The sequence below is a fragment of the Helicoverpa armigera genome, chromosome 14 (genome assembly GCF_030705265.1).
Source record: "Helicoverpa armigera isolate CAAS_96S chromosome 14, ASM3070526v1, whole genome shotgun sequence".
Classification (NCBI taxonomy): Eukaryota; Metazoa; Arthropoda; class Insecta; order Lepidoptera; family Noctuidae; genus Helicoverpa; species Helicoverpa armigera.
The window spans coordinates 3,319,124-3,332,163 of NC_087133.1; the positions used below are offsets into that span (position 1 = coordinate 3,319,124).

The window sequence follows — 13,040 nt, forward strand, 5'->3', positions numbered from 1 at the left end:
ACATCGTTAAGCGTGGATTATTACGATTTGCTGACCCAGTCCGGTTAAGTTATTCACTTGTATATAGAATATGTTGCGTGAATGTCAAGGAATTATAGACAAAAACATTCAATAAAGTCTGCATTGAGGTTGGAGTTTGATTTTTTTCGATTGATCGAACATGCGACAAGGGTTTATAAAAGGCAGTTACTTATTGTAAGGTTATGTAAAAAAGTCAACCGACTAGACCCATAATTCAGATCTATGAAATTTCTGTGCGAACATTACAAGTGACAACATTATGATACGCCTGATTTAAAATTGCGAGCTTAATTAGGCCGTCAGAATGGTGTTGCTATGAAGCAACGGCTAGGCGCTTCAACACGTGTATTTGCTCAACTCAGACTTACATTTTGTCTTCATACATAATGCTAATTACAGAATTGTTATGTATGACCATTGCTTATAAGAACTTTTTTTTCGCGTCAAGTATAATGATCTGAACATGAGCTAAGATAATCTGCAAACCATGTGTGAGGCATTATCTGCGATAATTCTGCTTTGACTACAGTATTAATTTTCAATCATTATAAGCCCCGCAGAAGCGGAGCATTCCAAAAATGCAATAGACTCATTTGAGTGTTCCCCTCCACGGAAATCTTTAGTAAAAGGCGAAAGATTTATGCGTTTTGAAGGGAAACCAGAGTTAGCGACACTGCCGCGGTCAGCAGACCCAACTCAACCGCCGAGAATCTTAACACCGCGATGTAGAAACGTGACGTAAATGTACAGCGCCATCTAGTTGAAAAATAAGGAACTAGTTAACATTTGTTATGAACTGTTATGAAAATGCGTTATATCGATTAATGGTGGTGGTATTTTATTATTTAGTGAATTAAATAAATTGTCCTTGTATTTCAGGTGAAGCTGAAGGCCACTGTGGTAAATACCTGCCGCTGATGCAGGTCAAGTCTTGTACTAAGGGAGTGCCATAGACATAATATTAGTAAACAGGACTGCGCATATAAACCCAAAAAACGAGCCGAGTGAAACAGTTAGTACGGAGGCTGTCTGTCCCTTTCTAATAGGGTGACTATGAGATTAAGCTATGTGAGACAAATCCGAATTTGCTAAGATTATTAAACACAGATTAGTATTGAAGTTTTAACTTAAGCAATTTGTGACCTTAAGATACTAATAAAGGCTTTTAATAATTAGCGGAAATTAGCAGTATAAAAGCAGGAAGATTCGAAGTGAAGACTGTTTTTTTTTGTATTTCTACTTCATATATAGACTGCTGAGCCATTTATGTCGCCTTTCTTCATTTTTTGGGAAGCTATAACAATAGTACAACAGTTTTAAAATCCATCACCCATATTTTGACTCGTTACAAGAATTCATGGGCACCCTAGTTGTTTGGTTTACGAAAATGTTATTATTAGCTAACCTGTGGAACGATATATTGCAACCACCATAGGATTCACTTTTGCAAGTAGAAAACGCAACACTTTTTCACCATTTTAATAGTTTAAATTGATTTAATACAAAAAAATATAAACAAAATTTTAAATGCTGATTACGCGCCAAGAATGTTCAGGGTTACCGCTAGAAAATAAAAAAAAGGAAAATAAAAATTTATGTTGTTTATGTTTTAATAATAAATACGAATAAATTAATGCGATTGTTATTAATTTGTTGACTTACAATTGTTAAAATAAGATAAAAATATAAGTGATTCAATTGTTTTTTGGGAAGACAAAACTTTTGATCACAACATTTTTTTATGCTGGCAAGGTGTTAGAAAGAGACAAACAGCCTCCGTTCGAACTATCCCTCTCGGCTCGGATTTGCCTCTGTGTATTATGCAACCAATTTAGTACCTTATTGCGTTAGAATAGAGTTCATTTTCGTAAATATATATTTTGAGCGTGCGCAATCTTGTTTAGTAATATTATATCTATGGGGAGTGCCCTTTCGAGAGTCCTACATGCATTGTAAGCCATCAGATTCTTTTTTCTTTAGAGACTTTAATTTTTACAGTTATCTTGGTTTTTTTCTTTTAGTTATATTCTTTATTTGGATTTTCAGATTGCAGTAAATAACATTAAATCAAAGGTCATTGCCAGGTTGTTGTTAGATTACGGGTCTGGGCTCAAAGTTTGCCCAGTTGCAGTTGCATTTGGAGTAGTTCCAGGGGGTTCCTTAGTGCACTCTGAACACGTAGGTAATGCAAATATTTTGGAAATCGCTCCCTGGGGTCTCGAGAAAAACCGGTTCAAATATTCTACATGAACTTTAAAAAGTAATTCTTAGGCAGGCAGAAATTCTTCACCCAGAAAATCAAAAAAAAAAAAAAACTTTCCAACTCGAACTTGAAAAATATGAACACATCCATCTGTTTTACCATTCAAAAACCAACTCCTATCAAAGGGATAAGAAATCGACTGCCTGGCTTGGTTGGAGCAAAAACTTGCGGAGAAAAAACTATTTCTATTCATATTACGTCATCACTATTGAATCTGACATCTGTCACCCGAGCCATCGAATGCTGTCGAATTTAGAATACGCTTTATTTATTCATAAATCCTCATATTGTGTAGTCATTGATTTGTGGCAGGTTGAATTTTTTGCTAGGCTGTTTATTATCCAATTTGTATGCAGATATATTATCACAGTGCTGCTTTTGTCTGAGATTATGCAAGATTAGAAATAGGGTTCAAGAAATGCTATGCTAGATTTGACATGAAAGTTGTCGTTTAAAATTCCTTTGGAAACAAAAATACAAAAAGAATACCGTATAAGAATCCCTTTCACAGTAAAGATAATGCTCCCCATCCAGACAAAGATACGGCAAAGCAATCATGACATCCATAGTCACAATTAAGCTGAGCTTTCATTGCACTCAATGGCGTATTTAAAACGGACGGGCCGGTAACAAAAGTTAACATTTATATCAACTGTTGGCAAATTGACAATCGGTTTTCCGAATCCCTGGTGCGGTTTGCATGAGAATTGAAACAGCGAAACCAACAAACTCTGTAACGATTACTTTTTTGAACGAATAGTTACCGCAGCGGTATTCAAACTTAATCAATTGTGGCTTCCTGGTTTTTACACTATTTGGAACGGAACTGAAGGTTGCTTTGAAACGTGTAATTTGAGGTCAGGTTTGGTACAGCTCGTTTTAGTTCTTTAGTGATCCACGGATGAATAAACCAAATAAAAATGCTATCTAAATGTTGTGCTGTTCCATGTGTTTAACGTCTAAAATTGTAAATCGCAGGATCAACTACTAACAATGACTATGTAAATAAATCCTGGATCAATATCGAGTATACTACAATCTCTGACAAACCCGAGCTTATAATTAACTACATTGATAACTTCATTAATACAATTAATCAGCAACAGAACGTACCCAACCTAATATCATCTATTGACTTCCGTGCGCCTAAATTAATGACTGAAGACTAAGCAGAATTTGATTACAAGGCAGTGCGATCAAGTCGGCAATTGACGCGTCCAATTTACATACGGTTGCTATCAATAATCGTAGCCAATCATTACGTCAAAGGGCTCTAATTCCCCACATTAATTAATAAGAACATTGCGCTGTTAATTTTGAATCGTCCGTGTAAGGTCTGCGAAAATTAATTCGGCGGAGGTCGGCCATCAATTGGTTCTCGTTAGCGGGATTTCGAGCGTATGAAACTATAAACTGTTGAATGGATTTTACTTTAATTGTAATTTGTGATTGCCGTTTGATGTCGGTTTGTAACTTTGGGTGGAGTTTTAGGTTATAAAATAACTGTGATGACCCAAGTTTTGTTGGAATTAATAGCGGATAAAGGATTAAAGATCCAATTGCCACAAGCCCCTATATTTTTCTACCTACACAACAATTATTTCTTTTTATTTCAAAAAGTAATTGTTATTGTGAACCCAATTCAATAATTCGAAAACAGTTTTAACGTATTTTTTTTTCTTTATTTGTTTTTATTTATAGTCACTAGATGGCGCTGTACATATGACGTCACTTTGTACATCGCGGTGTTAAGATTCTCGGCGAGTGAACGACCCCGCGCGCTCTCGCAGCTCGAGTTAAGACCTTACTTCATAGGATCATTTCTATAGTAAGCTCTTCACGAGACTTTCACACTACGTGAGTCCTCACAAGCCACGTTGATGAGATGTGGCGCGGTGCCCTGAGCGTGAGGCGGGCGGTGCTAGTCTACCATCAGCCCTCGATGATCGTTCGCTCCCCTTCACCGGAGAGAGTGGGGTACTGTCGCTGTCTGAGTGGTTTTTGCCCATTTATTAACCCTTAAAATTACGGTTAAATCGATTCGTACTGAAAACGACACTGAATAAGATGCAAAATCATGCATGGCAGTAAGATGCTTATAATGTCAAGACACGGTCTTTCAGACCCAACGTGCCGAAAAAATAGTCGCAACTTATTTCTTCTACACCCATCATACGCGCCATTAAGCTTGTTGAATCCCACAATGCAACGCGGACTAGCGTTTGAGGCTTTCAGTTTCATAATATTTTATGTAAAGAATTCTTGTCGTCGCCCGCAGTCGGCTCGACTAAATGTAAAAGTGCGATGTTTAGATATGCACAAATTATTTATCAAAAAGTTTGAAAACAATGTAAGGATTATAAAAATGATATTAGATCTTGTTTTTTCTAATTTTAATGCATAGATGAATATGTATTGGGTATTGAGCACTTTTACCTATTAAATAATTTATTAAATTTTACTTTTATGCCGCTAATTATAAAACAATCTCAACTGTGTCTTGCGTATATCCGCGGTACGGGACACAACGGGTTAAAACTACTAAAGCCTATCATTAAAATAAAACATATGACATAACTCTAATAGCGTTCTTTTTATTCAACCTAAAAATAACACACCGCACGTGGTTATTATCATGGCCATATTATTACACAAGACCGATGTCTATTTTGTTATCAATTATTACTATGAATATAGAGTATCGCTAGATGGCGCTGTACACATCACGTCACTTTGTACATCGCGGTGTTAAGATTCTCGGCGAGTGAACGACCCCGCGCGGTCTCGCAGCTCGAGCTAAGACCTTACTTCATAGGATCATTTCTATAGTAAGCTCTTCACGAGACTTTCACACTACGTGAGTCCTCACAAGCCACGTTGATGAGATGTGGCGCGGTGCCCTGAGCGTGAGGCGGGCGGTGGTAGTCTACCATCAGCCCTCGATGATCGTTCGCTCCCCTTCACCGGGGAGAGTGGGGTACTGTCGCTGTCTGAGTGGCTTGTTTTAAAACCTTTAAATTCCAAAAAAATCAGCAATAAGATGATTATCCTCACCATACATTAGTTCATAATTAGACTAAGTGACTGTTGGCGAAATATTCACCCGATCCGGTAATCAGTATTAAGCAATCTAATAAGTTTACTCGGTCAAGTGGGATTCTCTTGGCAAGAGCTACAATAATGATGAACTGGAACGTATATTTAGTACGACGTTAACAGAAATAGATACCTAGGTACTTTACAGCTTATGTTAAAACATGAATTATTGCACATTATATAAAACGTATCATTTTAAAATGTCAACCAACATTAATAAAAAAATCCCATAAATTATTTAACTAGCCTCAACTAACCCATGAATATCGAATGAAAATGTGTGCGATCCAATTTCGAATCGATTCCATTAATTACTACAGTGATGACAACACTAACTATCGAGTGGAGTATCGAATGCTTTAGATAATATTCTAGTTGCGGAATATTTGCTATGTAATTAACACAAAATTAAATTATAAATTTAAAAAACCCCCGACCCAAAAAAAGTACGCAATAATTATGACAAAAGATTAAAAACGCTAAACCCTATAAAAAGCAAAAAATTACTTTTAACACTACGTAAACTAAATTTTGTCGTGTCGGGGGACCGCTCTAATTCATTACTTTAAATACGTGTTTTTTTTTTTAAACGAATGTTGTAATTAGGTAGGTATCATTTGCTTTATGTAAGTATTTATGAAGGTAAAAAGCGGTCCCCCGACACGTCAAAATTTAGTTTACGTAGTGTTAAAAGTAATTTTTTGCTTTTTATAGGGTTTAGCGTTTTTAATCTTTTGTCATAATTATTGCGTACTTTTTTTGGGTCGGGGGTTTTTTAAATTTATAATTTAATTTTATTTCATGCTTTTTAAAGGAGCTCCTTAATTTTTCCTTCTTTCATTTAATTTATTTTATCTTAAGATGGGGTCGCTATATGCGATCTCGGCCAAAGGAAGCTGTTTAACAATCCTCATGACAAACTGGCTCTGGGAGAATTGCACAGATTGAGAAACAATAAAGATTAACCTTTGGACATTCTAGATTTTCAGCAAAAATATAAATCGGTTTATCCGTTTCATTCCGGCATTTCAGGGTTTCATTCGCCACATCCCATTTCTAGCATCAGGTTCTCGTCAATCAGAAACATGAAGAGAACTCGTCAAGACAAATTCAACGAGCCCAAACTCGATGGGTTTACAAAAAGTCAGTTCAGGGTTGCGTCTCCTACCTTCGTGCCCTAACAGCAGACCAGCTCAGTGGTTCCAAAAGACATTAGTGTTTCAAATTTCAGATCCCACATATACTTGCAAGTAAACTGAGCGTGTAACATTCCTATCACATCTAGCAAACGAGCTGATGACCTTGAAGACCTGAACCGATTTCCACCAAACATAGCTAAGAACACTCCCGACTGACGTACCTTTTAAACAAAAAAAACCGCATTACAATCGGATCATCCGTTTGGGAGCTACGATGCCACATACACACACACACACACACACAGACACGTCAAACTTATAACACCCCGTCGTTTTTGCGTCGGGGGTTAAAAATCGCTAAACAGCTGTTGACAAAGTTTCGTTCGAAAGCTTTGATTACTGCATTGGCCGCGGGCCGTAATTAAATTTCTCTTTATCAAATCAAAATGGCGGTATTGTTTTGACGTTTGTTTTGAAATGAACTAACAACTTTTTTGTACATTGTTTCAGTGTTTGTACTTTTTTGCCTATTCTACCCGCGGCAATATTGTTTTTGCCATACTATTGTTCTGTTTGGTAAATTGAAACCTAAAACCATCACAAAATGCAAATTACGAATACTTTTTAAACATTTAGGTAATTACTGTTAATCGCCACTAATTCTAGACCAAATAAATTACAATTGCGTACAAAAACAATCAATTGTGAAACCAGTAACCGCTAAACAGTTTGGTTTGTATGAAACTGGTGCAAACCGCAAAAATCTGGCTGCACATGTTCAGATAAGCTGTAACCAAGCTCATCGATTCATGGCCATGTTAATTATCAAATGTAATTGTGTCGCCGCAACCGAACTAGCGTAGATTTACTTATTAACGTCATAGTTGTGAATTTGTGTTATGATGGATTGGTTTTATACTGGAAATATGTATGTGTAGGAAGCGTCAATAACACTTTTATTGTTACTTAGGAATAAATGGACGCCACTTACCACTGGCAATAATGGTAACCAGTCTGACACTCTTTCAAAGGTAAATTAGATACCTATTTTGATAAAAACAAAATGATGTTAATTATGAAAATTGCGTTGGATGCCATAATCGTTACTAATATTAAAATTGATAAAGTAACTACATCTGTCTCTCGTGCTTTCAAAACGAAACTACTGAACTGATTTAAATGACAAAATATGTTATACAAACCTAGAGGCTGAGAAAGAACACACGCTATTTTTTTGCCCGGAGCGGGAAGAAATTTCTTCAACTGTAGAAAACGCCTCATATGTACTATACAATAGTACCTACTAAAACCCTTATTATATACCCCCACACAATCTGGCAAGTGTGATCGACCTCCAGGCGCCATCATCATTAACCCATAGAGCAGCACATATGATAATAGCAATGGCGGCAATCAACAGATTGATATCTGCATCTTGTTTGTTTGTATGGTAAGTACTTGCGCGTTTAGTGGTCAGGGGCTGGGAATTGTATAGAGCTGTACATAAACGGCGTACGAAAAATAATAATAATATTTTTTTGTGTCCAAATGATGCACGTGGTCTTTTTGACTTTTCTACGAGTATATAGAAGAATTAGGTTTATTTTGCTCGACAAAAAAAATCATAGTTACTTGCTTTTTAATACGCAAAGAATTTTACAAAAATAGTTCAGCTGTAAATAATCTAGCAATAGAAAAAGATACCACGCATACTCCATAAAGATAACACTAAAGTAAAATAAAGTATCGTAAAGAAAAAACAAACTTCATACTTAACCTCAAACACGGTGCAAACGTACCACTTGGGCATACTAAAAGTTATCTACGAACTTTATAAAAATATGTACCTACATTAGACAAGGGTAGCAAAAGGCTGACGTGTAAAAAGGCTTTGTAAAGTTTGTAAAATTCGTACTATATGGAACGTTCTGGAAGGTGTATAGAGGAACCAAAGTTTTGACGTGCATGGAATAATCGGTGTTGTAAACAGGCAATGCTTTTTATAGACTTCAGTTTTGGTAGATAAACTTTGACCCATTTTTATGTGTTTGTTTTGTAAGGTATTCAGATGAGGTCAAATCCAGAGTTTCTGGATCGTTCTGACAATTAGCAAAAACGTAAGGAAAATGTAAAATGTAAAAGACCCTTTCTGGAATCGGGAAAGATAGTTAGGTTTGGTTTGGTAGTAGTCCTATTAAATCCAGAATTCTAAGTAAAATTGCTGCGCCCTAGCAGGGTAATGTATAACTAGGATAGGCATGCATATCTGTAACAGTATACATTTTACAATAAATTAATAATTTTTAATTTCAAGATTCCGAAAGAAAAAAAACAGATACTTTTGGTTGGTCTAACAGCTCTATATCGATAAATTAGTTGCGGGCGCCATTCTTAGGGCAATCAAGATATGCTAATAGTCATCTTTGATAGTCGGAGGCGAGAGATGCCTTCTCGTTACGGTCATCAGCAGATATCTGACCGGCTGTGATAGTGCTAATGTGGAGTTTAAGCCTATGTGATGTCAATGATCAAGCTGTTATTATTTTGGACTGTACTTATAGTCATTGAAAATACTAAGTACCTACTGAGCTCCTAAAATATAGGACTGATTATCGTCGACTCGTCAAGCAGAAGAAGATACATAGTATTGGTATAATTATTTACAAACGATTAGCGTTGGTCAATCTGAATCCTTTGTTCCTGCTGTCACATTTTGGACACCCCAATCCTAAACTTCAATGCTAAATTCTTCTTCATAGAAAAATGAAATGTAGTCTATAATTCCTTGGTGTAGGTTTCATGAAACATACTTTCGTCCCACATATAGGTAGATAAATGTCAAACTTAAATGGTTTCTCAAGTGACAACACTACTAACAAAACAAGTACAAGCTATTCAAGTTACAAGTATATTTTCGTCCGTCCCCTCGGGAATCGCCCCAAACTTAATGACCTCAAGTACAACTCTAGCGCTAAGACAACAATAAAACAGGATTAACCCCGTAAACCAACATCAACCCTTAACGGCCGACCCATTAGCTGACAAGTGACGACTTGTAGAAAACGTTAAACTTGTACTAAGCTAGCTTTTGTTCGTGACTTCATCTGCGAGGGAAGTTTACTTCGGGTACCATAAGGACAGTTGTGTATACCTAGGTATTCATCCACATGAATGATATATACTGTTACTTACAGTTTTACTTGTTTTTGTTGTAAGTTAAGTTAAGTAACTTTTGAATTAAAAGAATGGCAATAATTGTCATAAATCATTTATTTTTTATTTTTTTGGGTACCATAAAGGCAGCTTTTTATACCTAGGTATTGATAATTATGAATGTATTAGCTGTTTCTCACCATATTGAAATAATAGTTTCGCACTAGAATAAGTAGTATGTAACCGTTTACGGTCGCCCTCATATCTCCTAGTTACTCTCCCCAAATTGGCATGAAAGTGTAACAAACAAACGTACATTCGAACTCATAATATTAGTGCGGAAGTGAGGATTAAACTGGAGCCTACGGAATTTTATGCGTTGTACAGATGCTGCTTGAGTCAAACGAAGCACCCATTCGGCGCATACGTCGCTCCGTTTTACGGTAGAATTTCTACTACTGCTGTATTCGGCTTTCTTGAAGTGCCGCCAATTATTCTGTTTGATAACAGTAATGATGGATGTTACAAATCTTTTTATGTATAAATGATGGGTCTTGTTCTTGGGAACTTAAAATATTGACACATTTTGTAGAAAATTGTATTTTAACAATAAAATTATATAAGAATCTTTAAGCAATATCATCTGATTATCAATATTATCTTATTTGAATTTGATGATGCCTGGTTTTCTATTTCTATTTCCAATGGAAATCTGAAGGGTTAGCTTCATTTTGTCTCGCATATAAGAACGTTTTAGTAACGTAAAAATGATAAGTTTAGATAACATTACGTTTACTTACGTTTGTATAGCAAATCCACAATACAATTTTGTTTTTTTTTTTTGTTTTGCACATACATTTACCATATGAAAATAAAATGGTATGCTACAACATAGCAAGAATAGACATGAATATTTTTTTTCAATTTTCTGTCCGAAACATAGCTCGGTGGACCACAACATTAAAGTTCGGTGTGGCGAATATAAAAACTCAGCGAGTCGCATATAAAACCAGCAATCCACATATAAAATAAAAGTTTTCTGTATTGTTAAGAAACTTCAGTAAAAGAGATAAAAAATAATAATGTTAACATAGTTTGGTCCACAGTAAAATATTGACTAAAAAGAATTAAATGTTAAAAATATTTATTGTAGGTATTTATATAGAGCTTGAATAAACGTTTTATTTTTATAAATATAGGTACTTACAAAAATAGTAGGTACTTACCCGAGTTTTATCGAAGGGCTATAATTACCTACGACAATTTCTCTTTCAACATTTAATCAAAGTAGTCATCAAATAATTAACTGTAGGAACATCAAAACTACACCACGAATCAGTCTAAAACCACTCTGAAACCTTAGAAACCTTATTTCGAAGAACGCGATTATCTCTTACGATCACAGAATAAAACCCTTTGAATCTTACGAAACGCTAATTCTTACTATGATTTGAAATTAAGTAAAGCTTATGAACGTAATTAAATCAAATCACTGTCTGGGTTATCAAATTTAGATAATTTTATTAGCATTTTGATTTAGCTTTGAGATTTAACCAGCCTTTTATGTGGAAAATAAATCTTTTCTATAGTTAAAGGCATTTAAAGGACTATAAAGTCTGAAATTACAAGCCCGCATTGAGCAAGGGTGATGATTAACTCTCAACCCTTCTCCATGTGAGAGGAGGCCTGTGCCCATCAGTGAGACGATTAAAAGGCTGATGATTGACATTTAAATATAACTGTTTGTTTGTGAAACAGATTTAATTTTTCTCATGAATTTTTGATAGATACAAACCAAGACATATCTTAGACAGAGGTCACTATGTCAGTAATTTAATACTTACAAGAAAATATTTTTGCAACAAAATAAAAATATTTGGTAAAAATCATAACAACATTTTAGGTATTTTCTTGAGACCTTTTGTCTGAAACGAAACAATGTTTTATTAATATACGTCTCATTGTTGTCTAGAAACATAATACTATTTTTGATGATAATAAAACAAGAGAAGACGGAATGCCTAGATTCGTAATTAATTATTTTGTAGGCGTCCTAATTACAAGACATACAGACACGACAAGTATTATGTTTGTCGCCTTTCTCATAATATTTAGGCTGTTTTGTCCTATTTTAGTAATGACAATGACACGAGATTGGTCGATAAAATATAAGTACCTATATAGTAGATAGCTAGTATGTAAGATTTAAGCCGGATTTGTGATATGATTAATCAATTGTTAATCAGTTAAATACATTCTAAGTCTATACAAAGTATTATACTTTTAAAATTAAAAATGTTTTGTTGCTTTATTTAAAAACCGATCGCAATTAATGATGTTTTCATAAAAGAAAACAACGCGCTTATTAATTCTCTCTGAAGTCAATAATTAGAGTATACTGCAGACTAAACAGTCGGCTTGCAGACCTGATAGTTGGTAAAAATATTTTCTTAAAGAAAATATTGATTCCAATAAAAGTTTTCAGTCGGTCTGGTACCGGCTTAGTACTATCTTTGTTATGTATCTAGGCGTACTACCATTATCATCATACTGATTTATAAGCTCAAACAATCGACCGACTAAAAGTTTACAGTGTACGAGTACTCCTAGAATGCTTAAAAGATAAACTTGAATAAAGGAATTATGTATTACATTGGTAATACATATTCATTATTCATAGTACCTATTTATTTGCTTTTGATATTGAAATTTATTACGATTTTAATTGGCTACATTATGTACAAAGATTAAGTCTGAATTATAGTTATTGTACTTGTAGATATAAATCTATTAACAACTTTCGCAAATATTAGATGATGCATATAATAGAACATAGAACACCTGTATAGGAATTAGACTTGACAAAAATAACTCGACCTTAAAAATATCTCAAGAAACCATAGCTCACGAAAACATTAAGCTTTACGTACCGTAAACCGATATTTCTCGTCCTTCCCACCTTTCTAAGAGTATAATATTTAAAACGCGCCTCTATATTTTGGTCCATTACACATTTAAAGATAAATTTTCCATTAGATGACACAAAGAAAGTGTCACAGCGTACGACCAGGTGAACACGATTGAACCAGAGTCCGCGGGAAAATCGCCGCTTTCCTTCCTCGAGACCCCAATAATGGCTTGTACGTACGAAATGTGGCCTCTGAATATACCAATTTACCCTTCCAGTGTCCCGGCCGGGTATCTCCGGGTAACTCGGGGTAAAAGAGGCCATTCAATCTCCAGTTTACCGGAAGGATCGCGTTATTTTTAAATGAAATGCTTAGATGACTCCGCGAAGTTTTTTTTTTCAGGTATGCGCTGAGGTTTCTTTACGTATAACCCAAGGGTTATGGTAACGATATGGGAAT

At 35.2% G+C, this 13,040-nt stretch overlaps 3 non-coding genes across 3 annotated transcripts; 2 read left to right on the forward strand and 1 right to left on the reverse strand.

Moving 5' to 3' along the window:
* Nucleotides 1-571: 571 nt before the first annotated feature.
* Nucleotides 572-688, reverse strand: LOC126053934 (U5 spliceosomal RNA). The gene has a single exon (XR_007510582.2). It is a non-coding gene; the product is annotated as a U5 spliceosomal RNA (small nuclear RNA).
* Nucleotides 689-4,082: 3,394 nt separating this feature from the next.
* Nucleotides 4,083-4,283, forward strand: LOC126053931 (small nucleolar RNA U3). Its single transcript, XR_007510578.2, has one exon. It is a non-coding gene; the product is annotated as a small nucleolar RNA U3 (small nucleolar RNA).
* A 799-nt stretch (nucleotides 4,284-5,082) lies between these two features.
* Nucleotides 5,083-5,283, forward strand: LOC126053933 (small nucleolar RNA U3). The gene has a single exon (XR_007510580.2). It is a non-coding gene; the product is annotated as a small nucleolar RNA U3 (small nucleolar RNA).
* The last annotated feature ends 7,757 nt before the right edge of the window (nucleotides 5,284-13,040 follow it).